Source organism: Arvicola amphibius, chromosome 13 (genome assembly GCF_903992535.2).
Source record: "Arvicola amphibius chromosome 13, mArvAmp1.2, whole genome shotgun sequence".
In the NCBI taxonomy this organism is placed as follows: Eukaryota; Metazoa; Chordata; class Mammalia; order Rodentia; family Cricetidae; genus Arvicola; species Arvicola amphibius.
The window spans coordinates 41617513-41645488 of record NC_052059.1 but is presented as its reverse complement, the minus strand read 5'-3'; the positions used below and the strand labels follow the sequence as shown (position 1 = coordinate 41645488).

General features: G+C 44.1%; 1 protein-coding gene across 13 annotated transcripts in view; it reads left to right on the top strand.

The window, feature by feature from the left end:
- The first annotated feature begins 9173 nt into the window (after positions 1–9173).
- The window catches only part of Rcbtb2 (RCC1 and BTB domain containing protein 2), a 46047-nt gene continuing 27244 nt past the window's right edge, over positions 9174–27976 (top strand). For 3 of the 13 annotated variants that reach the window (XM_038309747.2, XM_038309735.2, XM_038309743.2), the window contains exons 1-2: positions 15717–15826; positions 26087–26168. The gene's annotated coding sequence lies outside the window, so the exon portion shown is untranslated. The other 10 variants (XM_038309746.2, XM_038309734.2, XM_038309739.2 and 7 more) reach the window with 6 other exon arrangements.

Genomic DNA, 27976 nt, shown 5'->3' with positions numbered 1-27976 from the left:
CCACATTGCTGTCTTTGTTACGTGATGCAATACCACAGGGAAATTATCCAGCTTGGCTACAGGAGGGCTTTTTCCTTGATGAAGTTGTGCAGCCATTTGCAGCCAGTGAAGACACTCAGCAAAAGCCACAGCAGAGTCTCACTGACCGGCACAATGATTTTCCTCGCCAACAAGTTTGATCTGGGCACAAGTACACACACACACACACACACTCACACATACACACACTCACACATACACACACTCACACATACATACACTCATGTTCTCATTAATACTCACACTTTACTCTCTGTCCTGGCCGATCAAGTTACATATGCACAGACCATTTATTATATACGGGACTATTTGTCTTCTGGACTGGGTCTTTGCTAACTTGAGGGGTGCTATTATTTCTTGTAGGTCGGTGGTTCCAAACCTTTCTAATGCTGTGGCCCTTTAGTACAGTTCCTCATGTTGTGGGGGACCCCTCCCCCAGCCATAAAATTATTTCCATCTTTACTTCATAACTGTAATTTTTGCTACTGTTATGAATCGTAATGTAAATATCTGCTATGCAAGAGAACTGATATGAGATCCCTGAGAGGTGGAGACCCACAGGTTGAGAACTGCTACTGCATGTGGTTATGGAAAAGAGCTTGAAGTTGGCTTCCCAGATGGACCAGTGACCCAGGAATTTCTGCCCAATCTACCCAAGCTAGCTAAAATCTTCCAGAGTCTCCTGTCCAGGGAAAGATGGTCTTCCCTATGGAAGTGCACACTAATGGGTTGTCCAATGCAAATGGTCAGTCTTGAACAACATATGTGTGTGTGTATTTGTACAAAGTAAACAGGTTACATTTAGAAATAAATATATGTATATTCATATACATAAAAGTATGCAACAACAATTATTTAAAAAGAGGCCATGAACTTGAAGGGAAGTCAGAAGCAGTATGTGAGAGGGTTTGGGGAGAGAACAGGGAAGGGAGAATTGCTATAATTAAATTATAATCTAAAAAAATAAAGATTCTCCTGTTCAAGTACAGTTTAGCTCTGCCACACACTAAACCAGCTACCTTAAATAAGCCAGGTGCAAGCACCCCGGAGTTCCTTGACACAAAGCCTGGATGGCGACCAGGAGATCTTACCCATCTGGTCAGCCTTCTAACTCTCTGGTAACACAGTCATTTCATCCCCAAACAGGCATGCTACATAAGCCATGGCAACAGAGCCAGTTATCCTTACATTGTCTAACATAGTTTCTCCACCTTAACGCCGCTGCTATTTGCGGCGGCCTAACTCGTCACTGAGAGAACTGTCCTGTGCTCTGTAAAATGTTGTGCAATGTTCATCTCTACTGGCTGGGCATTATAGTTTAGATCTTGACTGTCCCCTTCAGGCCCCTCATCTTGGTGCTGATGGGAAGTGTAGGAATCTTCAGGAGATGGAAACTAACCAGAGGTTTGAAGTCACTGGGCATGCCCTTGAAGTGGGTTGTAGAACTCTATTCTCTTTTGTTTCCAACTATGCAAGGAGCAGCCTTCTTTGGCCACATTCTCCCACTCCGATATTCTTTCCCTTTCCACGGGGACAAAGCAGCAAGCCAACTGACCATGGACTGAAACCTCCAAAACTGTGAGCCAAAATGACCTTTCCTCTTTTTTTGTTTGCTTGGTTTTGGTTTTGGTTTTTTTGAGACAGACCCTTCCTCTGTAGCTCTGACTGTCCTGGAATTCACTCTGTAGACCAGGCTGACCTAGAGCTCACAGAGATCTGTCTGCCTCTGCCTCTAAGTGCTGGGATTAAAGGCATGGGCCAATATGCCCATCCCTTTTTATATTAATTATGTTGTGTGTTTTGTTACAGTGATAAAGATGGGTTACCGTCGCAGACTGCATCCATCAGTCTAAAATTGCTGCAATCATCCCCCACCCTTCTTCCTCTTTGTCTCTCTAGTATCTCACTAATTAGGCCAGGCTAATGTTCGGCTGACAGTTCTCCTGCCTTAGCCTCCCACATGCTGGGATTACAGGGTACGCTGCCACGCCTAACACATCTAACCATTTCATACTTAGCAATTGCACAAACGGTCGTAACGCAAGCATTAGTTAGTTATGTGGAGAAAACTAGAAACTATTGTGGCTAGTGGCAGCCTCGTTTCTCGGAGCTACATTGCCCCTTCCTCTAGTGGGAACCTCCTTTAGTTTTTGTTTTTTTCCCTGGCAGGGCAGGCTTCTAAGATAAGCTTGCCTTGCTGTTTGTTTTCATTTTCTTTCGCCTCAATAAGGGCTTGCACCCAGAAGGGCAAGCTGCGGAGTCGGTATTTACAAAGCCTCTCAAAAGTGTCTGCTATCGTTGTCATAACAGAGCAGGTCAGGAACCCAAAGGGGAAGCAACCCAAGACGAGGAATATGCATCCTCCTTCATTTCCCATGGTCTTATCAGCACTCTTTGCTGTGATAGCAGGAATTTTTTTTTTTTTCATGAGTCGTTATTGCCGGTGACCCAAGTAAAGGGAAATACATTCATTTGTCAATCTTTATTTGTGAGTAAACTACTGGAGGGTCTTTCTACCTTTGCAGCTGTGGCTTTAGGACCGGCAGCTGTAACTGTGTATCCGAGCTCCCTTTCAGCACCCTTCCTTGCTACAAGAGACCTAAAAGCAAACAGCATTTATTGCTCAGTTTCCTGGTGAGTCACACAGCCTATTAAGAGTGTAGCAAGGCAAGCGAGGATGACTAATGGAACAAATACAAGAAGGTCTCTTGTTTTGTTTTGTTTTAATTAAAGAAAGTTTACTTGGCCTAATGTTAAGGTTCCTTTGGCTATAGTCCCTACCAGTTCGAACACTTGTCTTTAAATGTGATAATTGCCTTTAAGCGATTAAAGCAATTCGAGTTTAAATACAGAGCAATTTGAAGAGTGCTGAAGAGTCAGCCCAGTCAGTTAAAGTACAGAAGGAAACCCGGCTTAGATGCCCAGATTCCACGTTTAAACTAAATGGGGGTGAAATGCCTGGCTTGGTGGCCTTTAGTGCTGGGGGAGGTGGAGGGCAGATCCCCGAGGCTCACTGGCCAAGCACCCTGTCTACCTAGGGAGTGCCAGGGTAGAGACAGACCCTGTCTCAAATAAAAAGGAGGCCAATACCAGTGTACTCTGGCCACCTCCATGAGAATACTCACATGTGTGTGTGTGTGTACATGCACGCGCGCACACACACACACACACACACACACACACACACAATCTGAAGAATAGGACTGATAAATAAACACTTAATAGAAAAGTTAAAGAAATGAATACTCTTCTCTTTTCCGACTGTGGGATTCGGTTGCCGTTCTCCATCCCAACAGAAGATTCTGATTTGTGAGTCTACCCCTAAATAAATAACCATCTATTATTCTCAAAAGAGAAAAAAAGAAGCCGGGCGGTGGTGGCGCACGCCTTTAATCCCAGCACTCGGGAGGCAGAGGCAGGCGGATCTCTGTGAGTTCGAGACCAGCCTGGTCTACAAGAGCTAGCTCCAGGACAGGCTCTAAAGCTGCAGAGAAACCCTGTCTCGAAAAACAAAACAACAACAAAAAAAAAAAAAAAAAAAAAAAAAAAAAAAAAGAAAGAAAAGAAAGAAACGAATACTCTTGCTTATCAGTAGACCTGGGACCTAGGAATTGTTAAAGCAGGCAGGATCCTTAGAAGTGTCCTAGACCGATCCTTATTTACTTATTTATTTTATAACTAATAGCCAAACGGAAGCCACACCTGGAATCTCTCAGGCCACCTGAACAGGAAGCCACATTTATGAATAAGTACTTCTGTTCCTACCTCCTCTTATCACATCTCTAGCGTGAGGGGTCTGAGGTTTCCTCCTCGAAGCACGCTGTTTCCTGCAGATAACACACCAGATCTCTCACCTCAGCACGCACTGCCTTTTCTATGCTGATGACACGGAGCAAGAAGATGCCCATCACCCCAAACTCTGCTTGAGGTGGCTTTGCTTTCTAGCACATCCCCCTCCATTCTGGGTTTGCTTAGCACAGCAAGATTGTGTACAGAGCTTTGAGGCCATTTCCATGACCACTTCCATGCTGGGCCCTGAGGCCAGTGTTTGGCAGTCTAGATGCATTTCCTGCATGTTCCTTAACTCTGGGTCTTGATGTCAAAGACACCAGAAGAGCAGGGGTCCGATTGTTGCTTAGTTAGCTTTCACATATATTCCCTTCCCTGCTTTAAGTGTCTGTAAATTCATAGGTTTGGATATTAATCTGGTTCTAGATCCGTGACATACGATAACAACAAGCTTGAAGACAGAACTATAAACATGTATTGGCAAATGTCAACATTTATAGTGGATTTTTACACTTTTTTAGGTTAAATATTACCATAAACAATGGAATTGACAACCTCTCCCCCACCCCTAAAAAAATTCCAACATTAAAGTTGGATTTCAAAGTCTTCAAGAAATGAATAAATAAGGGCTGTCACAATTAAGGTGCTTAAAACTTGAGGCAATTCACCAAGTAAGCTCTGGTTGATGCAATGATTGTCCTACCCTGGGAGGGCCCCTACGTCCACATGAAGATAACTTCATCCAAAGGGAGTGGAACGGCACTTACGGAGTGACCACAAGGCTCCAGCCAAAGGAAACCAAAGGGAAGAAGCTTACCTGGAGAGAAAGCCTTCCCGTGTAATTTCAGGCACAATAACAGGTCAGGTATTACAAGGGACAAGTAAGGAGAAATAGCAAGATCATGTGGAGCAAAGAGACATTTCAGGATAAGCCCAAGAAAATAACACCTATTAAACTTCTCGGGCTAATCGCCGCAGCATTACGCCCTATAATGTTGTTGGGGCTATTAGTATTAATAATAGTCATCATCATTTATGACGAGTGCAGCGAGAGAAGATGAACAGATAGACTTGAGAGGAAACCTCCACTGCCTTCTGGGATGCCAGGCAGGCTGCGAGCTCCAAGAACAAAGGCCTTCACCACATCGTCGTTATCGTAAAATTACCACCCGAGCACATGCGAGACAACTGTTTTCTTCCCAGCTCAGCTTCTGTAACTGAAGAAGACACTAATACAGCCGACTTGGGCCACTAGAACCAGAAGTGTGTGCTAGTTGGAAACCATGAATTCTTCTTACTAATGTTTATCCTTTTTCAGAAGTAATCCCTAAAACAAATTTGTCTTGACACTGTACTGAAAAATATATATATTGCATACGTATATGTATATATAATAGAAATATTAGGAGAAAATACAAAGCCCTATCAATAACTTTAGACAGCCTGTTAATTCAAACTTTTACTGATATAATTGTAGAGTCCCGGGCAGCTATAAAACAATATGGATAATACTTTCTACCAGTTTCCCTGTTTTGCTACATAAGCAAGAAGCTGGCACTGGTTCAACACACGCCGTATACATATTTCCCTGGTTCAACGTTTATTAATGTTTGTGTGCTTCATGTGTACAGTTTTGCTACATGTGTGTTCATGTTATCAGTTCACACATAGAACACTCCATTTCCATTGGGATTTGCCCTCTACCTTCTCACCCTCCACACCAGTGATGATATATATATATACACATATATATACATATATATACATATATATACATACATACATGTATGTGTATGTATTCACACACACACACATACACACACACACACACACACACATACACTCACCTTTCCCTCCTCCCTATCTTTCACCCCTGGCAACTACTAATCTAGTTTCCAAAACTGTGTCATGCAGAAAATGTTGCAGAAGCAGAACCATAAAGTATGTGACCTTTTCAGATTGGCTTTTACACTTACCATAAATGCCCTAAAGATTTATCCAAGTTATTGCATCCAACAATTTTTGGTTCATTTTAATTCTTGCATAATCATCCATTTATTGAAAGTCATGAGCTCCCTAGAACCCTGCTATCCTACCACAAGAGGCCCTGAACTCCAACATAGTTGAAACACAAAACAAACAACAAAAAACAAAAACAAAACAAAAGTTAAAACCACTATATGAAAATGATAGAGGTCCTTAATGAGGAAATGAATAAATCCCTTAAAGAAAGCCAGGAAAAGACAACCAAACAATTGGAGGAAATGAACAAATCCCTTAAGGAAATCCAAGAAAATACAAACAATTGATGGAAACAAATAAAATCATTCAAGATCTGAAAATGGAAATAGAAGCAATAAAGAAATCACAAACTGAGGGAATTCTGGAAATGAAAAATTTAGGAATTTGAGCAGGAACTACAAAGGCAAGCTTCACCAACAGAACACAAGAGATGGACGAGAAAAGATCAGGCTTTGAAGATACGGTAGAAGAAAAGGAAACATTGGCCAAAGAAAAGGTTAAATGTAAAAAATTCCTGACATAAAACATCCAGGAAACCTGGAACACTATGAAAAAAAAAATCAAACCTAAGAATAATAGGAATAGGGAAAGAAGAAGAAGAATCCCCAGCTCAAAGATCCAGAAAGTCTTTTTAACAAAATCATAGAAGAAAATTTTCCTAACCTAAATAAGAAGATGTCTATAAAGGTAGAAGAAGCATGCAGAACATCAAATATACTGGACCGGAATAAGAAGTCCCCTGGACCAGAAAAGAAAGTCTCCTCACCACATAGTATCTATTTACTTAGTTGGTTGTTTATTTTTGAGACAGAGTCTGTCTCTGTACCCCTGGCTATCCTGGAACTCACACAGATCTGTCTGCCTTAGCTTTTCAAGTACTAGGATTAAAGGTGTTCAGCAGCATGCCTGGTTATTTGTTTATTTAAGACAGGGTTCCGTCCAGGCTGTTCTCAAACTTGTTTATGTTTGTTTATTTGTTTGTTTTAGTATTTTTTAAATGTTATTGCTGTTTTGCTTGCAAGTATATATGTATGAGGGTGTCAGGTAGCCTGGAACCGGAGTTACAGACAGTCATGAGCTGCCATGTGGGTGCCGGGAATTGAACCCCTGTCCTCTAGAAGAGCTGTCAGTGCTCTTAACTGTTGAGTCATCTCTCCAGTCCCTCAAACTTTTTGAAGCCTAGGATAACTCCAAATTCTTGATCCTCCTCCTTCTACCTCCTGAATACTGGGATTGTAGCTATGCACGATCATAGCCAGGGCATGTGGTGGTGGAGACCAAACCCAGGGCTTTGTGTACGTGAGGCAAGAAATTCACCAAAGTGAGCTGATTTCCTAGCCTCCTCGTGTATAAATACTAAAGTATAAAAAGAATTAAAATATCCCTTCTGTCCCTCCTTTCACTGAGATATGCCTGAGGTCATCAGTTCAGAGTAGGGGCCTTGGAAATGTGATACTCAGACCTGCAAATGAGGCAAGGCATTAGTTCCAAGGTTTCAGTGACTTGGTCTAAAGCATCAACTCCAACTCCCAGCTTGGAGGCAGCACAGCAGCAGATAGGAATCTCAGGAGAGGGGATTGAATTAACACTGTTAGTAAGTAATGGCATCTCAACAAATTTTTTCTGTGGAGCTCTTCCCCTTTCAGACTGACCTATTCCTTGCAATTCTACCAGCTGGGGTGGCATTTTTGAAGCAAAGCAGTCTCGCAAGCAGCTCTGGTAGCTGGTTTGGAGGGGAGACAGTTTTAGGCTCCCCCTCAGGTTGCAGGTATGCTCCGGTGACCTCTCCAGACTCACACTGGCTCAGGCTGGAGTGGTTTGGTCACACTTAATGTTTTTGTTTGTTTGGGTTTTTGTTTGTTTGTTTGTTTGTTTGTTTTTCTGCTAGAGAGAAGCCTCTGGAAGGCCTATTTTATCCCTGATAAAACTTCAAGGCAGTGTGTTCCAAGTTGGGCACACAGCCAGCTCTATGGGATGGCTCTTTCCCGAAGTCTCGCAAGAATACTCTAAGGTCAATCTGTGAGGATCACTTCATGGAGATCCGGAAGGTAGGACAAGCAAGAAATGCCAAGACTACTATACGGCCCAGGAATCCATGCCCTACTGTTTCCCTCCTGAGGTAGAAGTTGCATCTCTATCTCTGTTTGTAAGTCGGGAAGTAATGCCTACTGCCATTCATCCGGTGAATTTATCTCACTAATATTGTCAGAGCACACAAGGCTCATAGCTGCATAAGAACACTTTGTGTTGATTCACACACATATGTAATACCTGGCCTTTTTCCTTTGCAGAAGGTTGTTTCCTAATTTTCTAAGAAATCATTTTGTGTCAAAAGTCAGGCACTGGGAAAAGAAACTGCCCGGTGGGGCTGGAGCTGAAAGGTCTTGCTCAACTAAACTGATTTTGTAATTATTATATATTTAGTTATTTCTAATCACCGAGCAAATACCCCCTACCATTTCGTACATTTTCTTTTCATTTTGGATATTACCGTACAAATATATGACAAATATATGAAATTTCAAAGATTACTGCAGGAAAAGTCATTGTTCATTGGAAATATAAGTTAATAATCATCTATTTATGAATTCCAGCCTTAGTTTCGAACCCAGGTCTTTTCTGAAAGCAGCAGGTTCTCTTAGCCATGTCTTGAAATGCTTCTAAAAACCCTGATGTACGAATAATGAGCTGGGATGATTGTGATTAATTTATAGCTCACAGAAATTTCATAAATCAAGGCACAAGTTCCTTCACAATATATGAATGAAATTTTCATTTTTATTAATAATTCGCTTTTGCAACCTGACAAGAATAGTCACACCCATTAAAACACAAGAAAATTTTGTAGGGAATTAAAGAAAGTAAGTGGGCAGTGAGAACAGCAGTGAGGGAGAATTTGATTATTTGGACGCATATACATCTCTACTTAAAAAATATAAAGAGTGAAACTTAAAAAGTGAGTTCTTGCAACTCAATTTTATAACAATTCTTTCAAGTTGGTCAAAAATACCCTGGAGAAATATCAGGGATAATATTCTTAAAACCACTACCATAAATTTGAGAGAGAGCAGCAAGGGTGATTGGGAGGAATTGAAAGGAGGAAAGAAAAGGGGGAAATGATCGCTATAGCAGCTCATGTGGAGGTCAGAATCTAACCTCCTTTCTTCAGCTTTTTTCCAGCTGACCTGCCTGGGTTTTTTGTTTGTTTGTTTGTTTTTTGTTTTTTGTTTTTTTTGACACATCCATACTGGCTGCCGTAGAGTGTGAGCTATTGCTCCCTAGAGCTCTGACCTGGCAGTGGACAGAGGAAAGCTTGCTCACAGTTTTCCTGCCCCTGCTGAGATATCACAGCTATGTGAAGAGTCTAGTCTGGCTCCGAGAGAGAACGAGAGGCAAAGGCTATAGACTACATAAGTAAGTATCTGATTCATCAGTACTTTCTCTTTTCTGTCTCAAAGTCATTAGCCCGGGTTCGCCTGGACTCCGCCAACCATATCTGGTTTGCTTCTCTACCCCCACTCATCCTCCTCTATACCATCGTCTAGTTCCTCTGAGAACAGTCTGAACACCCCCATCTCAGGTCTTTCTGGCATTTTCCAACTTCAGTACCAAACCCAGGAGCGCAAAGTAACCTGCTACATTCAATGTTCACAGCAACTGTCCTAATGCTATTAGAATGTGGGGCAGGCGATGTTGATTCAGGGTCCTTTGTCACTGTGTGACTGGCAGGATTTGACATGCAGAGTCATGACTACAGAAAGAAAAGCTTTATTCTGGAGGGCTTGCGTTTGTATGTGGTGGACAGAGTGTGTGTGTGTGTGTGTGTGTATGTGAGTGTGTGTGTGAGTGTGTTTATGTATGTATGTGTGTGAGTATATGTGTGTGTGTGTGCATGCGTGAGTGTGGGTGTGTATGCATGTGTGTTCCAGTGTACTTGCCCACTCATGCATGTGAGGAAGCCAGAGGTAAGCATTGGGTCTCTTCCTCTATAACTGTCTACTTATTATTATTTGAGATGGGTCTCTCACATTTGAGATGGGTTTCTCACTGAACCTGGAGCTAGCTATTTTGCTAGACTCTAGAAGTAAAACATTTCCTGCCTGACGATCACACTATGAGAAAATCATGCATAACAGATAAGGACTTATAAAAAAAAAAAAGCCTTTGTTTCTGATAGAGGGTTTTCTATGTAGATCAAACTGGCTTTGAACTCATAGAGAGCCACCTGTTTCTGCCCCGAGTGCTGGCAGAAATGGCATGTATCACCATGCCTGGCAAAAGGGGACTTTTTGATAAGCTTATGTATATGGGAAAATATGGTAAGTCACAAAATAATTACTTGGAAATATATTTTTAAAAAATTATCACACCATGAAAATTTAAACTTTATAGAAAAATACAGGGAAGTAGAAATTAGCCATCACCTCACCAGTGAGGTAGAATAGAATTGCTCTTGGCATTTAAGTGACTGTATTGCAAAGCAGGTTTTGGTATAAACATACGCATTTGTGTTTGGGTGTATGTGTGTGGTTGTGATGGTCTGTATTGTACCAGCAAGGCATCCCTGTCAATCAGATGAGGTCTCAGTACTGGAGAAGATAAGTGCACATATGTTGTCTGAGTTTCTGTCCTGCCCAGTTCCCACAATCGTTAAGTCCCAATGAAACCACACAGAAGTCTACATTAGTTATAAACTGATTGGCCCACTAGCTCAGGCTTCTTCTTATCTCCTGTAACTTATATTAACCCATTATTGTTGTCTATGTTAGCCATGTGGCTCGGTACCTTATTCAGCAGGGCAGTCACATCTTGCTTCTTCTGTGGCAGGGGTCAGGACTATGTACCAAGCTTTTCTCTTCCCAGAATTCTCCTGTTCTCATTGACCCGCCTCTACTTCCTGTCTGGTTGTCCCACCTATACTTCCTGCCTGGCTACTGACCAACAGCGTTTATTTTAAATATAACTGACAGAACACAGACCATTGTCCCACACCACACATAGGCATCACATGTGTCACTGGACCATTCTGTTCTTCCATGGTAGCTCCTCACAGTGGGTGATGGGTGTCTCTTCAGAAGCCTCCTGTGGACTTCCTGCTGTTATAGGTCTATGGTCTGCACAGTCACATGCCTGCCTCAGACATTGTCAAGTAAGAATGGCCTGATGTAATCAACTCAGAAGCTATGGGCTCTTCTTTACGCTCAGCTGACTTACAACCTAAGCAAAAGCCAAGGATCACCAGAGGAGACGGGAGATAAAGTCTAGGAATTTGCAATAATGCTGAACACCTCCAAACCTGGTTGATGATGCTTGGAGAATGTTTCTAGATTGACTCATTATTTTGAAAGCTTGAAAATTAGGAGAAAGAACCAGAAGCTTCTTCTGCTTTTCCTGTGGTGACTGGGAATCACCGAAGAAGGACATCTCTCTCTCTCTCTATGAAAGTATTCCAGCTCATAAGTCAATCAGAAACAATTCAATACTACCATCTCCAGTATCTACTGACTTCAAAGACTGAGCATAAACAATTACCAGTGTTAGAGAAAGAAACAATCCTACTTACATGCCACTGATGGAAGGGATCACCAATACCTAAGAAGTCAGGTTGCCAGAAAGAAAGATCATGGGGACCTTGGGGGAGGGTTGAAGTGGAGAGGGGAGCAGAGAAAATTGTAAAGCTCAATAAAAAAGAGAGAGAGATAAAAATAAAAAAGGAAGAAAGGGGAGAGAGAGGGAGAAAGAGAGAGAGGAAGTAAGGGAGATAAAGAAAAGGAGGAAGGAAGGAAGGAAGGAAGGAAGGGAAAGGAAAAACAAATGAACACTAAGCAAAAATAAATCCTATCAAGACTCTAAATCTACTTATTTATGGCGAGCATGGAGGGAGTGTATTTGGGGCAAGTAACTTGACTTTTCCAATTAATAGGCTGCATGAAACAGAAGAGATAGGAAAGGGAAATTTTGAATTAAAAGGAAGTTGTAAAGATTATAACACAATCTCTGTGCCTGACTTTGTTTCCATCCCAAGTCAAACTGCTGAGAGAGTGTGGTACTAAGGACTGGAGGACTTAGACTCTGAAAGAGCGTTGTATGGCCTCAGAACTCGTGGTGGTTTCATGGGCGTGAGGTATTTGACAAAAAATTTTAAGATTCTTTATCTTTTAGAGATATTTTCTGTAATATTGGTAGATAGATCTATCTACCAAGGCTTCATATGAGGATGGTGATGGTGAAAAGAAAGCACTCATTAGGGGCTGGAGAGACGGCTCCGAGGTTAAGAGCACTGACTGCTCTTTCCGAGGACCTGCGTTCAATTCCCAGCAACCACATGGTGGCTCACAACCATCTGTAATGAGACCTGGTGCCCTCTTCTGGCATGGAGGTGTACATGCAGGAGGAACATTGTGTCCATAATAAATGAACCTTAAAAAAAAAGCACTAATAAAACAAGGTGGGTCACAAAGTACTGACTACTAAATGGGTCACAATTTTATTTTCCTTTCTATTATTCTATGTTAACATATTTTTACTTTTTCTTTAATTTTAAAAAGTGCAGCTTTTAACCTGCCATGTTTTAACTTACCCAAACAGTGGGCTATAGAATGTATAGTTTATTTCCTGAGTGCTATTACATAAATGGCTGTGTCCTTTCCTGTTCATATGTTAGAACCTGATACCCAATGTTGCAAAATTACAGAGTGGACCTTTCAGAAGTGCTGGAGTCCTGGGGAAAGGGGTTAGACTCCAGGGACCTCCCGTACCCATTTAGCCTCTCCACAACATGGAGACAAACAAGGGGCTGTCTATCAAGCAGAAAGCAAGCCTTTAGCAGACACCAGGACTTCTCATGCCTTTACCTTGGGCTTCTCGGTTCCCAGAAATGTAAGCGATATGTGTCTATTTATAAATTACCCACACTGAGGCATTGGATGATGGCAGCTGAATGGGTAGACGCCATGTTCTCTACTTACAATGCTGCTGTGACAGGCCTTCTACATGTCTGCATACTAAATTCCTAACAGTGAGAAGGTTAAGTTGGAGAGCAGACTGTCTTCCAGAAAGGTCTTCTTCTAACACGCTGCGCTTTCAGTTACATTTTTTAAATATTTAAGTAATCCTCGAGTTTTGGCTAGCATTCCATTAGAGTTGTGGATTAATTTTAGAATAGACTCCTTGCCTCTCGCTTTGCCTTTTCCCCCGGTAGTTTATGCTGTCCTCACTGATTATAAGCTGCCTTCATAACTGGACATCACTAAACTCTACCAATATTTCTGAAACCTTTTCAGTTCATTTCCTTAAGGTTTCAAAGTACAGTTAGGCCAGGCCCAAAGTGGGAACAGTTTGGGTGATGTTTGCCCAGGGGATCTAGGGAAGCACAGCCTTGCTGGTCCTCTCATTCTCTCTTTTTGTTTTTTTAATGGAGCTATATTTTTCTCCCTCCTCTCTCCCTCCCCCACACTGGTCCACTCTTGTCCGAAGTCTCTAGAAGCACAGAAGCAACAAAGCATGCGCAGGACCATTGTTTCAGTGGAGGACATGAACCAGGCTGTGATGTTAAGTTGGTGTAAGTCAGGCTACAACATGGTACGATAAACATCCTACAATACTCAGAACCAAGACCTGCCTGTCTGGGAACCTGCTCTGCTCATGCCTACGCTAGCACCCCATCTTCCATCTTCGTTCCTGCTCTGACAATCCTGGGAAAGGCCACTTTAGAGCACACCACTGACCACGAGTTTATGCAAAATTTAAAGAGCATTTGCTCCAGTGACCGAGGCTACTTGACTGTTTTCTGGGCATCTTGCTATTTCAGGCACACACAATGAAGTAGAGCTGAAGAAGAAATTAAAGTGTCCCTTTCTGGGAGGGGTCTGGATATTTTCTTCTTCCTCGAGTGTAGCCAGAGTTTCTCTGTGTCCCAGCAGTCGCTCCAAAATAACCAGAATAAGACTTATAATTAATTATAAACCCTTGGCCCATAGCTCAGGCTTATTACTAACTAACCCTTACATTTTAGATTAACTCATATTTCCTTCTTCAGCATAGCACATTCATCTTGCTTCTCTCTGCATCTCATGACTCTGCCCTCTTTTCTCCCAGTGCCCTCTCTGCCCTGAAAATCCTGCCTCACCAATCAATCAGCTTCTTATTAACAATGAGAACAACACATCTTCACACTGTACAGAAGGATTACTCCACAGCACTCAAGCCTTACATAGAACAGCCAGTGGTGACACATAACTTTAATCCCAGCACTTAGGAGGCAGACACAGGTTGATATCTGAGTTTGAGGCCAGCTTGGTGTATAGAGTGAGTTCCGGAACAACTGGACTATGTTCAAAAAATACAAACAAACACACAAACAAAAAACAACTCTTACCATTGTATCATTTTTTTATACCACTCAAATAATCCCTGTCTTCATCATGGTATTTATTGTTGGATCTTATTTGTTGATATTCTATTAAGGATTTTAAAAAAATATATGTAATCTTCATTTGGCTTGCTATCAGCATATTATGTAAAATATTAAACAGACTCCTGCTCCATTTTAAAGGCAAAGAGCTGGAGTCCATAGAAACATATGACACGGGGTTCAAATATTTTTCTGACCTTCCACATCTAGTCTTGATTTCATTTTCTAAAATTATCTGGAATCCATTTTCTCCTCTCTGTAAGCCCAGCTCACTTTTGTACTAAATTCAAGGACTGTTGGTATTCTACCTACACTGAGCTTTTGGCCTCCAGTCAGTAAACTTACTCAAGACAGAATCATACGGACCTCTTCTAAAAAGCCCTTTGCGGATCCTGTGGCCCAGGCAGCAGTTGTGCTGCTAAGGCCCTTATCATTTGACCCACTTTTCTGAAGCAGCTGGAAAGAAACCACATGATCAACAGGTGAAAGAGGTGGGTTGGGATGAGAGCCCCAGCCTCACCTCTAATGGGCCTGATCGCCACTATCTCTCCTCTAAGTGGGTCCCCCCTCACCTCTAATGGGCCTGATCGCCACTATCTCTCCTCTAAGTGGGCGCCCCCACCTCTAATGGGCCTGACTGCCACTATCTTCCCTCTAAGTGGGCCCCCCACCTCAAATGGGCCTGACTGCCACTATCTCCCCTCTAAGTGGGCCGAGATCATGTACCATGAAAAACTGAAGTCAAGAAAATAAGAGATTCTTTTAAATTTTCAACTGAAAATCAAATATATATTTATAGTGCACAATTTTAAGCAGGGGAGGAGGGGAGAGAGGTTATGGAGTGTGAGCCTAAAGAGCTATTAGGGAGCCTCTGTTCCAAAATTATGTATTATCTCAGCAATTTTTGGTGCACACAGTTGGTAACAGTAGCCACCATGTAGTACAGTAGCTTTCTTGAGCTTGCGCCTCCTAACTGAAATTTGATCAGTGTCCCTTTTTCCCTAGTCCCAGGAACCTACTCTGTTGGTGAGACTTTTTAAATGGTCCTTCTATGAGATCCGTAAGTATTCTTCCGGGGCCTACTCTGCTTAACATCCTTCAAGTTCATTCCACATCGTCCCAAGTGACAGAATTTCCTTCATTTTAAAATCGGACCGATTTGAGTTCTCGACTATCACACAATGAGGTCGGCCTCCAGGATGGATCTGGTAAGACCGGACTAACACACGCAGGCTCTTGTTTCTCAGCAAGCAGAAAAATGAACGCCTGTAACACCTAAAACTGGAGAGGCCTAGGTTCCCTGGGCACAGGGTCCTCACCGAGGCCAGGCTGCACAGGGAGGAGGGGTGCCGCGCTCAGCCCCCTCCCTCCTCCTGGTACCCCCTCCCCTCGATCCCCCGCACTCTCCTCCCTCCCAACTCCGCAGCCCCCTCCTCCCAGCACTCCGGGCTGAACTCGAGCGCTGCCCGCCGAGCCGGGCCGATTCAGGGGGAGGCGCCAAGGCTCGAATATTCCCGGCCCCGGCCGCGCAGTTCCCGCTGCCGGGAGCGGAGCGGCGTGGAGGTAAGCGTGCGTGTGGGCGGCGGGCCCGGGGGCGAAGGCCGGGCGGAGGCCTCACCCTGCGCCGGCCCGGTGCGCAGCCGCTGCGGGGGCTGGGCGAGCCTCCATCCCACCCAGGCCGCAGGCCGGGGCCGCGGCGCGCACGCGCGAGCCCCGTGGGCGAGGTCGGTGGCGCGGTTCTGGGTTCACGTCCTTTCCCCGGGGCCCTGGGACCACGTAGCACTGCGCATGCGTGCAGGCCTGCCCGAGGGTCCATTTTTGGCGTCGCCCCAAGCCAGGGAGTGACTCTAGGATTCCCGCTTCCAGCTGGGAGGGGTGGGGGGGAAGGTGAATGCTGCCCCTCCCCCCCCGCCCCGCCCCGGGTCTCCATCCCTTCCCAGCACGCTGGGAGCTAGCAGTCGGGTTTCCCGATCTTTCCGCCCGGAACTGCCTCGCTGACTCAGTGGCGCCTCAGGCTTCAGGCCGTAGGTCGGGAGGTGGAGGGATGGCGGGCAAGGCCTGGAGCTGCCCAGAGATTTTGCAGCCTGATGCCTGTTGGGCTCTGCTTAGGCCGGAAGTGGAGGGGTTTAGAGGCTGCAAACTTTCCCCGGGCCCCTCCTCGGCGGAGATGGAACTTCCGCCTGAGTTGAAGACAGGTTTAGAGCCGACTTTTTGCCGTTGTTCTTTACAAGGTAAAGATTTAACCCAGACTGTTGCAAAGGACACAAAAGAAAGATGCTTTCTAGCACACCCGGCGGTTACCCTGAACTGGTGCTCGGTTAGATTAGGCCACTTGACGAGACGGTAGTGAAAAACAGTCAATGTGGCCACGTTGGGAAGGTCCTAGCGGACAGGAGATATGCATAAGTGGGCCCGGTCCAGGTGTGGACCCATCCCGTCTCAGCTCCACTCAAATCCGTTGGCATCCTGATAGCTGAAAGGGAGACGCACAAGTGTCTCTCTCTCTAGAATATCTTCCCTCCTGCCAGAACCCTTGCTTAGTGACTTAATCCCTGTCAGAGCCGAATAAAAGTGATCGAGTTCACGAACAGCCCCGTGGAACTTTGCAAGATCGCGTGTGTTCTGTGTTAGCTGTTTACCGGTCGTGGGGTTCCTCTGTATTTGCATCTTCCCAGTCAAGTCTGTCCCCTTACTGGGCACAAGCGTGTAGTTAAGCCAGTTTCACTCAGAGGCCAGGAGCTGCTGTATAGATTGTCTAACCATGCCGTGACTTATGTGCTTGGTAGTCTGGTACGATGTGCTGGCACAGACATTTGGTGTCTGGACTAGAATAACGGCTCGGAGAATCCAAATGCATTGGATGAAATGTCACACAACATCTTTGTTTCTCATTAATAGCTGCCCAGTGCATGTTACCAGGTAGCAGAGCCACTAGAATGGCACCTTAAACACAACACTCCCACCATGCAGGCCCTGTTGCTGTTCCGGGGCTTCCTGAGTGGACCACTGTTCCAGAGCCCGCGCATTTGTTCCACGGTCACATGGCGGGGGACTTTACATCTTGAAACAACTGCGTCACTTCAGAGAGGACTTTCCCATCTAAAATAGCTCCTGTTCTGATTCTCCAACCCTTAGCATCTCCTTGGCTTTGTAGCCCCGATGGCTATCTGATGTTAACGCACGTCTGTGGTCTTTGGTTCTCTTGTGTCTGCCCCTCTCATTACCTACAAGGTATTTGTTAACTGAGTGAAAGTTAGATTAGAACCTAATTTCCTTTAGAGGGACTTTGTGCAGAACTTGGACTTGTGTGACATTTTTCTTTCATAGCAGATGCTATCCTAGGTGTTTGGGGGTTTAGCAATGAATAAAAAGATCACTTTTCTCTGGTGCCTACGTTCTTGTCAGAGATGATGAGCAGCCGACATTTGATAATTTTGCCAGGGAGGAAGTGGCAAACGCTCTGAAAATGGAATGTGAATTGAGAGCACAGAGGTGTGCTGTGTTTTTAACAACCCAGTGACTGTGGAAGGTGATGCTTATGGTGGAATGAAAAAGTCCTAGTAGGAGGAAATACTTGCATGCTCTGTCCTGAGGCCTGCAGCTCTGCCACTATGGCAGATGCCACCATCCTCTATAGGTAGGAGATGAACCTATCAGGATTTCTCAGTTTAATTCACCACAGCTAATGAAGAGACCAGAATCTTTCTCATAGATTACCGCTATGGATGCACTCAGAAAGCTATAGCGCTTTATATTCTGCAACCACAGATTTAACAAACCTTGAATTGGAAATATTAAGAAAACACCTTTACTGAACATACAGAATCTGGGGGCGGGGTGATCATTATTAACTAAACAAGAAAGAATATCAACTTTTAAAAAAATTTTTTTTCTTTTAAGACATTTCACTCTACTTCACTAGATCAGACTGTCCTGAAACAACTTAGTAGGATTCTCCTGCTTCAGCCTCTCTAGTACTGAGGTTATAGGCGCCAAGCCCGGAGGGATAGCAACCATCCACACAGCATTTACATCGGGTGTTTCTTCTGTGTCTGATTGAAGATAGAAAGAGAATGTGCCCTGCCCGTATGCATGTGACAGTTTCTATAAGTGACTTGAGCTTTCAGAGTGTGGTACTGTGGATTTGGATCCTGCAGCAGTCCCACTGACCCTGGTGTACTGTACCTTGCAATAGCTTCTTATTTTCCTCTGACATTGAGTCATGGGGATGACAAGTGTGATGTTATATCATGATACTCAGCGATCTCTATTAGAGGTTCTGTATGAGCCAGACAAATCTAAGCAGCCATAGACCCTTGACTGTAGAGGACTTGGAGAAAGACACCGATGAAGAAGAACCTGTTTTAGGAAAGGTGTCTCCTCGGAGGTCTTTTATTTAAGACACTCCATGTTCAAGTGTTAAGAGGCTATTACTCTAGAGGTATAGACGGAGGGAAATCTATTAATTAGCTTTTGTCAACAGGAGGTTGTCATATTTAATTTCAGTTTTAACAGTTCTGAGACTAGAATGCTTACTAGATACTGCTGTTTTCAAAGTTTCCTTGGCATTATTACAAACCAGAATTGTTCAGGAACGGGAGATGGGGAACAGGAGTATCAGGGTGGCAGAGAGGAGTTGAGGTCCTTCTGTTCAAGGCTGAAAGCAAGGTGGTCCATGTGGGAATGCAGATCAGTTGCTTCTCTCGATCCTTCTAGCTTTCCTTATCTGGAAGGAACACGTGTCTCCACGTGGTGACCTCATCCTAACAATATGATGATCTCCAGGAAATTGAAGTCATAATAGACTATTTAACATCAGTCTGACATCGAAGTGCGTTTTTAACATCAGCTTTGCTCACCTAACCTGAGCTAATATGTATTTTGAGCTAACAGGTGCTAGTGAATGGTGGCTAACCTGCAGTGTTGTCTATATTACAGCAAATGTATACGAAAGGATTCCCAAGAGGAAACAGATGGCCGTCAAGAGGGTCTGCTGTGTTCATGAATTAATGTTGTAGAGTCTTTAATAGGATAATAGTTACCACATCTGTTACTATCTATTTAAACATTTGATGTATAAGAAATTAACTCTTAAATGGACTTAGAAATGGCTTGTTGTGTCAGTTCATGCCATTCATGGAGCAACGTAAAATTTATTTATAGTTTATGTTGACTGTTTTCCCGCTTGGAGACGACATTTTGTTATCGGTGTTGTTGTCTCAGTAACCTGGAGATGATGGCTAAAGCATTGTTATGGGCTGATTCGCCCCAAACCTCACCGTGAAACCACTTGTGTCCCACGAGTCGGTGTACTGCTTTTCCTAAGCATCGGGCAGCACTGCTTCCTTTGGGGGTGTGCTGACTGCGGCTTGTGTGTACTTCTGTCCGCCTGTTTATAAGCACCCCAGTGCAACCAGCAACTGGTTATGCGTTCTTGTTCTACTGTTCCCATTTGGGACTGCCGGCATCTCATTCAAGACGAGCTGAATTACAGCCAATGCACGTGACCATTGAGGCTGTGTTTTATTATTTTATATACTTATATTACCTGTAACTCAAGGTTAGCACTAATAAAAGATTGATAGTGATACTTTTTTTTGATTTTTTTTTTTTTTTTTTTTTTTTTAAGACAGGGTTTCTCTGTAGGTTTCTACAGAGCCTGTCCTGGAACTAGCTTTTGTAGACCATGCTGGCCTCGAACTCACAGAGATTCCCCCTGCCTCTGCCTCCTGAATGCTGGGATTAAAGGTGTGCGCCACTCCCTCCCCCCCAAGGAGAATGATACTTTGAAATTACTCAGCAAACATGCTAGAAACCCCCACTGGCATTTACTTTGTCTGCTGCTTCCTCACACACTGATACCTTAAACTGTGCCCCTCCAACCACTTTGCTTAACCCTTTCTTTGCCTCCTTGAGGAGAGTGTCTCAGGTGGGAGAACTTGTCAGTAGCATTGCTTTATGTATCACAAGGAAACTTCTTACACATGTTCCTCAAGCATGGCTTAGAGCAGTTCTCATGGAATTGAATTTAAAAATAGCTCTCAGATTTCTCTGAAGAACCTGCCCCCATTTACTTCTTACTGGGACCACTTCTTTTTTTGCTTTTTTTTTTTTTTTTGAGATAGGGTTTCTCTGTAGCTTTGAAACCTGTCCCAGCACTATCTATTGTAGAGCAGGCCAGCCTCGAACTCACAGAGATCCTCCTGCCTCTGCCTCCCTAATGCTGGCACCACTTCTGATAGATAACTCTCAGCATGGAGAAGCCTCTGGTTAACCAGCTTATTAGCTTTTATAGCTCTGCACAGCACCTGAGAGTTGGATCTTCCTGTCTTCACAGTACTGTTTCGGTTTTGTTCTTTTATATACTTGTTTTCTACTCACTGGGGATACAGGCAGTAACTCGGCCAATGAACGTGTGTTCTGTAATCAGCTCAGCTCCCTTGCCCGTCACTTCTTCCCAGGTAATGTGTGCCACACTGAGTTGCAGACACACTTAGTATACTGATTATCTCACCAATAGTCTATTCTTTGCTTCGTACAGGGACATGAATTACCCTGTTCTCGGAGGATTAGGAAGGGTTATGTTTGTCATGTTAGAAAGACTATCTTTTGTCTGCTAGTCTTCAACGACATTGTTACTAACAGTGTAAAAGAAAACTGGCAAAGTACAACATCAGTTGTCTGTCTCAAACAAGGATAACTTAGAAATAAATTATTAAATGATACACGTTTAAGAAAATAGCTGGAATAAAATATACCATACAACAGATGATCCTACTTGATATTTATTTGGCTTTGAAGACTTACTAGTCAAACACTGGAATGCTCGCTCCTGAGTGTCTAGCCGCTGGCTCTTGAGTGTCCAGCTGTTGGCTCCTGAGTGTCCAGCTGTGAGCTTGGAAGGCAGAGAGAGGGATGAAGCTTCCACTGAGAGAGGTCTTCCTTTCTCATTTTGGCTTGTAGATCAAATCCTGAGATCCCTTAATGTTATTTTTGTTACTTTAAACTGAATGAGGAAAAGTAGCGGAAACTATTCTGCAGAGCTTACTATGGAATATATATGCGAGCCAAGTCATAGCCTACAGCAGATGGGGGAGGCAGAACCAGGGAAGTGACCTGCAGTAGGACAGCTAGGACATCCCACTGTCATCTCCTAACACAGGGGCCTACTTATGCTATGACACTGTCACTCTGAAGAATTGTCCCAATACGGATACCAGCCTCCACCACGCCCTCCAGAAACACTGCCTTCCTGTGCAGAAAACAGGGATGTCTGGAAGCCAGTTTAGAGCAGAGGTAGAAAACACCTAGCGTAACTGATATTAAACACTTTTTTTCCTAGTTCAGATTCTCCTTGCCAGGCATGCATCATTCTATAGTATTAATTTACTTTTAAAATGGCAGAAGAAATCTTTGCTTATGAATCATCATTATCAATGTTTTATGAAATTCCCATGTCGCTAGTAAAAGCAAAGTCAGAATGGTGGTACTCTAATTTTAATATTGGTTAACTTTATCCCCTTACAGGCTGGCCCCTTGAACTGTCAGTGTAGCTGAGGATGGCCTTGAACTCCTGATCTTCCTAAGGACAGGCAGGGATTATATGTATTATATGTGCATACTAGCACAGTGACTCTCGATGCATTATGTTGTGATTGGAAAAGTGGTAATATACAAATTCATTGTTATAAAATTACGTGGAGTCTTTTATCTTTGGCATTACCTTCATCAAAACTTCTATGAGAATTCCCAGCAAAGCCTAGCCGTGTATCATGTTGTCATCTGCATTGTAATTAACAAGGGCTGTTTCTCTGTGCTCTGAGCTTTACCAAATGGCCTGTTACACCATCTGCATTATTTCGTGACGTAGTGATTTGTCCAACATTGCTAAATCTAGAAAATAAAATGTGTGTGTGTGTGAGAGAGAGATAGAGAGATAGAAAGAGAGAGAGGGAGAGAGAGAGGGAGGGAGAGGTGGGGGTGCACAAAGAGACTGGAAGAAGGCACTGGATCCCTTGCACCTGGAGTGCAAGCAGCTGTGAGCTGCCCAGTGGTCCTCTGGGAGAACAGGAAGCACTCTCAACTACTGAGTCATCTCCTCAGCCCCTAGAGAATTCCTGTTAGTTGATACATGGTATGTCTGTCCTCAGGTTGTCAGTCCTGTTGGCAGATCCTGCTTACCTCTTCGCTCTTCCTTAGGAGTTTTTCTCTGGTTCTGCTACTACAGGTTTCATCTAGGTCAGCTCTTTTCAAAACAGGGTGAAGTCATTTTAACTGTTTTATTAGCAGTGAAATATGATGGAATGGCATAGGATGGCGAAGGGCGAAGTAGCAGCGCTGCACAGACAAGAAAAAGATTCCCAATTTCATGTAGGAGGATAAGAATTATTTTATGAAATTTTGTTTCCGTGATCTGTTAGTCAGCTTTGTGTCGCTATGACGAAATGCCCGAGTGAAACCTTTAAGCAGAGGAAGACTTACTTCAGCTCATGGTTTCAGGCCTGCTACTTTTGGTCTGTGGTCAGGAATCACATCTCACTAGGAGCACTTGGTGGAGCTGAACTGCTTACTTCATGGCAGCCTGGATACGGAGAGAGCAGAGGGCCAAGGATAAGATTTACCCTTATGTCTGGAGAGGTGGTCCAGTGGTTAAGAGCACTAGCTGCTCTTCCAAGGGACCTGGGTTCAATTCCCAGCACCCACATGACTGCTCATAACCACTCTTAACTCCAGTCTCAAGGATCCAGCACCCTCTCCTGGCCTTTGTAGATACCAGGCAAATATGTGGTTCACAGACAAACATGCATATAAAAAAACCCATACACAAAAATTAAATATGCACACATAATACACATCCTTCCAGGACATGCCCTCAGAGCCTGCCTCCTCCAAATAGGCCCTACTTTTTTTTTCTTCTGGTTTTTCAAGATGGTTTATCTTTGTGTAGCCTTGGCTGTCCTAGACAAGGCTAGCCTTGAACTCACGGAAATATGCCTGTTTCTGCCTCCAGAGCTGTGGGATTAAAGTCATGCACCACCCCTGCTCGTAGGTCTTACCTCTTAAAGATTTCCATAATCTTCCCCTAGCTCATAAAGCTAAGAGTTCAGCAATTAATCTCTTGGTAAGTTAGAATCCTCTCAATCCAGTCACCTCCCAAAGTCCACCTCCAAAAACTGCTATACTAGGAACCAAACTTTGAACACATGAATTTGGGGGAAATGTTGGAATCCATATTATAACAGACTTAATATATGTATCAAAAAAAACCCACCAAAACCCAAAATACCCAAAAGATGTCATGGTGATCCAGACCCTGGCATCATTCTTGAGACTAAAGTAATCTGTGCTCCTCTAGCCTTCCACAAGTGCGCCTTTGTCTGCACGATCACTGCACACTGCGCCTTTGTCTGCACTGTCACTGCGCACTGCGCCTTTGTCTGCACTGTCACTGCGCACTGCGCCTTTGTCTGCACTGTCACTGCGCACTGTGCCTTTGTCTGTACTGTCACTGCGCACTGTGCCTTTGTCTGTACTGTCACTGCGCACTGTGCCTTTGTCTGTACTGTCACTGCGCACTGTGCCTTTGTCTGTACTGTCACTGCGCACTGTGACTTTGTACTGTCACTGCGCACTGTGCCTTTGTCTGTACTGTCACTGCGCACTGTGCCTTTGTCTGTACTGTCACTGCGCACTGTGCCTTTGTCTGTACTGTCACTGCGCACTGTGACTTTGTACTGTCACTGCGCACTGTGCCTTTGTCTGTACTGTCACTGCGCACTGTGCCTTTGTCTGTACTGTCACTGCGCACTGTGCCTTTGTCTGCACTGTCACTGCGCACTGTGCCTTTGTTTGCACGGTCACAGGGCACTGCGCCTTTGTCTGCACGGTCACTGCGCACTGCGCCTTTGTCTGCACTGTCACTGCGCACTGTGCCTTTGTCTGCACTGTCACTGCGCACTGCGCCTTTGTCTGCACTGTCACTGCGCACTGTGCCTTTGTCTGCACGATCACTGCCCACTGCGCCTTTGTCTGCACTGTCACTGCGCACTGTGCCTTTGTCTGTACTGTCACTGGGCACTGTGCCTTTGTCTGCACGGTCACTGCGCACTGCGCCTTTGTCTGCACTGTCACTGCGCACTGTGCGCACTGTGCCTTTGTCTGTACTGTCACTGCGCACTGTGCCTTTGTCTGTACTGTCACTGCGCACTGTGCCTTTGTCTGTACTGTCACTGCGCACTGTGCCTTTGTCTGTACTGTCACTGCGCACTGTGCCTTTGTCTGTACTGTCACTGCGCACTGTGCCTTTGTCTGCACTGTAACTGGGCACTGTGCCTTTGTCTGCACGGTCACTGGGCACTGCGCCTTTGTCTGCACGGTCACTGCGCACTGCGCCTTTGTCTGCACTGTCACTGCGCACTGCGCCTTTGTCTGCACTGTCACTGCGCACTGTGCCTTTGTCTGTACTGTCACTGGGCACTGTGCCTTTGCACTGTCACTGCACACTGTGCGCACTGTGCCTTTGTCTGCACTGTCACTGCGCACTGTGCCTTTGTCTGTACTGTCACTGCACACTGCGCCTTTGTCTGTACTGTCACTGCGCACTGTGCCTTTGTCTGCACTGTCACTGCACACTGTGCGCACTGTGCCTTTGTCTGCACTGTCACTGCGCACTGCGCCTTTGTCTGTACTGTCACTGCGCACTGTGCCTTTGTCTGCACTGTCACTGCGCACTGTGCCTTTGTCTGCACTGTCACTGCGCACTGTGCACACTGTGCCTTTGTCTGTACTGTCACTGCGCATTGTGCCTGGGTAACTTCTGTGGGCCTAGTGGGTAAGGCTGAACTCACGGTGTCTGTGCTCCCACGATGACTTCAGTGATGAACTCGAGTAGCTTTTAGTGTGACTGTTGACTTCTGTGAGTAGCCTGTACCCTTGTCCATTTAGCCCCTTGGCCTCGGTCAGTTCCGTGTGCTGCAGTGCAGTACCTTACATTTTCTCACAGATAATGCACGTCTGCATGTCTTAGCTCTTGCTGAGAGGCCTGTGCCTATCAGAATAGCTTTGGGGAGGTTGATTTAGAAGAATTCCTAATTTGCAGCCAATCTGAGCTTTACCAAAGGACCCTGTTTCAGTAACAAATAAAGAAACAAAAGGAAGTCTCCTGTACGTATAGAAGGGTAAAGTTTGCCCTTTTCTATAGTCCATGGGCTTCTCTTTTGTTGAAGAGTACAATTAGACTTTATTTGGTGCCTGGGCCTGACGGCACATGTATGCAGGGAACAGGTGGCTCTAGAGTACCAAATACATAGTGAATTCCAGGTCAGTTGGGCTACATAGTGAGGCCCTGTCTCCAAAACCAAAACCCAGTTTTCTCTAATAAAAATATTTTTTCTTTGTTTCATTGTTCATACTGTTAAAATTCTGTCTTGAAACTTAAAAAAAATATTCGAAAGTTACATTTTATGTATTTGAGTACCTCTGATGATTTTTAAAATTTATTTATTTATTTGTTTGTTTATTTATTTATTTATTTATTTGAGACAGGGTTTCTCTGTAGCTTTGAATCCTGTTCTGGAGCTAGCTCTTGTAGACCGGGCTGGCCTCAAACTCACAGAGATCCACTGCCTCTGCTTCCCAAGTGCTGGGATTAAAGGCGTGCGCCACCACCGCCCGGCTCTCTGCTGATTTTTTAAATAAGAGAGCTGATGCAATTTAAGAAACAGTTTCCTTTAATAAATAATGCATTGTTAACTTTGAAAAAATAGCATACTCTCCTTTTTTCAGTCTCTTTAATAGAATTTATTTATGTGTTTATATTTTCAGCCACGTTAACTCTCTTCTAGAAGACAGCTTTACAAGGATCTAGAAGGACCAAATTTGGGCTCCGGAACTCTGCAGCGACCAGGTACAGATGTTTGGGAGGGAGTGTTCCTAGCCTTGTGTATGGAGTAAAAGCACTTGAGATGGGCATAGGAAAACTTTATGATCCCTTAACACTACAGGCAAATCAGCTGTGGGCTTGAGAAATGATGTCATCATTTACAAGGTTCATCCTCAAGAACCACTCAAATTACAAAGAAATTACAAATCTCATAATTATTTTGGTAATTTTGAATTTGGGTTAGGCCACAATTACGGCTGCTTGTGCGTCATGCTTGCAGCTAATGGGTGACATTTGGACATGCCTGCCAAGAGGGTCCAAGAGCAGCAGCTTTGGAAGCACTCCCGGGTTTCATTCTAAACTCTGATCTTACTGATGGTTACTGTGGGTCGGGTTACCAAAGCACCCTGAAACAGAAGCAGTGACTGTGCCTTATTTCTGCGATTACTTGTCTGGATATTGCAAAGATTCAGTGAGGTACCAACCTGCACGCTAAATGTCAGTGTTTTTCACGCCATGGGTGTGGTTTACAGTGCTGTTACTAATAGCATGAGAATCATGCAGGTAACAGGATGAGGCAGCTATAACCTCCACACACTGTACCCCAAGTGGCAGAAATTGGTTTTCTCTGTTGTATGTGTCACTTTGATGTGGTGGAAACAAGTTCACCATTTTTTTTTTTTTTTTTTTTTTTTTTTTTTTTTTTGGTTTTTCGAGACAGGGTTTCCCTGTAGTTTCTAGAGCCTGTCCTGGAACTAGCTCTTGTAGACCAGGCTGGCCTTGAACTCAGAGATCCGCCTGCCTCTGCCTCCCGAGTGCTGGGATTAAAGGCGTGCGCCACCACCGCCCGGCAAGTTCACCATTTTTTAAAAACAAAACGAGGGTATATGTTTGCATTATTTCGTATTAGTAATTAGTCTTTAATTTATTTTTGAATTTTGACTAATAAACACTGAATAACATAAAATTATATTAATTTTATAGTTAATCCTAATTGGCTCTTATGAATACTTCCTCTTTGAATGTGTAATTTTCATATGCCTTGCATACAGTTACATTTTAACCTGACCAGGTCAATAAACAGAATGGACTATTTTTACGAACATTTTTAAAGAGTTGATTATACTGTGATCAAAATGATCAAAGAAGATACTGAAAGGAGCCATTTTTTTTCTCCTTCCAGGAACTCAGGACTCCTAATCACCAGTCTTAGCACATATGGACGCTCCTCCTTCCTGCTAGTGATAGGAGACCAAAGGGCCGGGAGGGCAGTTGTCTCTGTGTTTGTTCCTCTTTGTTCTCTCCATCACCCTCCTCCCCACCTTTTAATTCTTTTCTTCTTTTCATCTCTTCCTCACTCACCATTCTCTTGCTTGTCTCTTCTTTCTTCTCTCTGTTTCTGTGACGCTGGCTTTGAACCTGGATCTTCATACGCGCTAAGCCAGTCTCTCCTTGAGCTGTGCTCCTAAGCCAGACGCCTCTTCTGATTCTAGTAAATTTAGTGTTAAATCTGCAAGTGTTTCCAGTGAGGCTGGTGCCGAAGGAGGATGGGGACGCCCTTAGGTCCTTAGGCTAGGGACTGTAGCTCAGTGAGAGGATGCTTGCTCTGCTTGGGCATGGTAATGGGGTGCGGGAGGGTACCTCAAAAAGACGTGCCAGCTCCCACTGTCTGGCCCTATTTTGTAGTGCCTGAGCATATACATTCTGTTCTGCTCTGAGTAATGTGTGTATTTGGTAACAAAAGGATTGTGGTCCCCTCTCTGAAAGAGCGATCCCATTAATAGAGAAGTCCCACAAGAATAGTAATGGGTGTGAGGCAGAACATCTGCCTT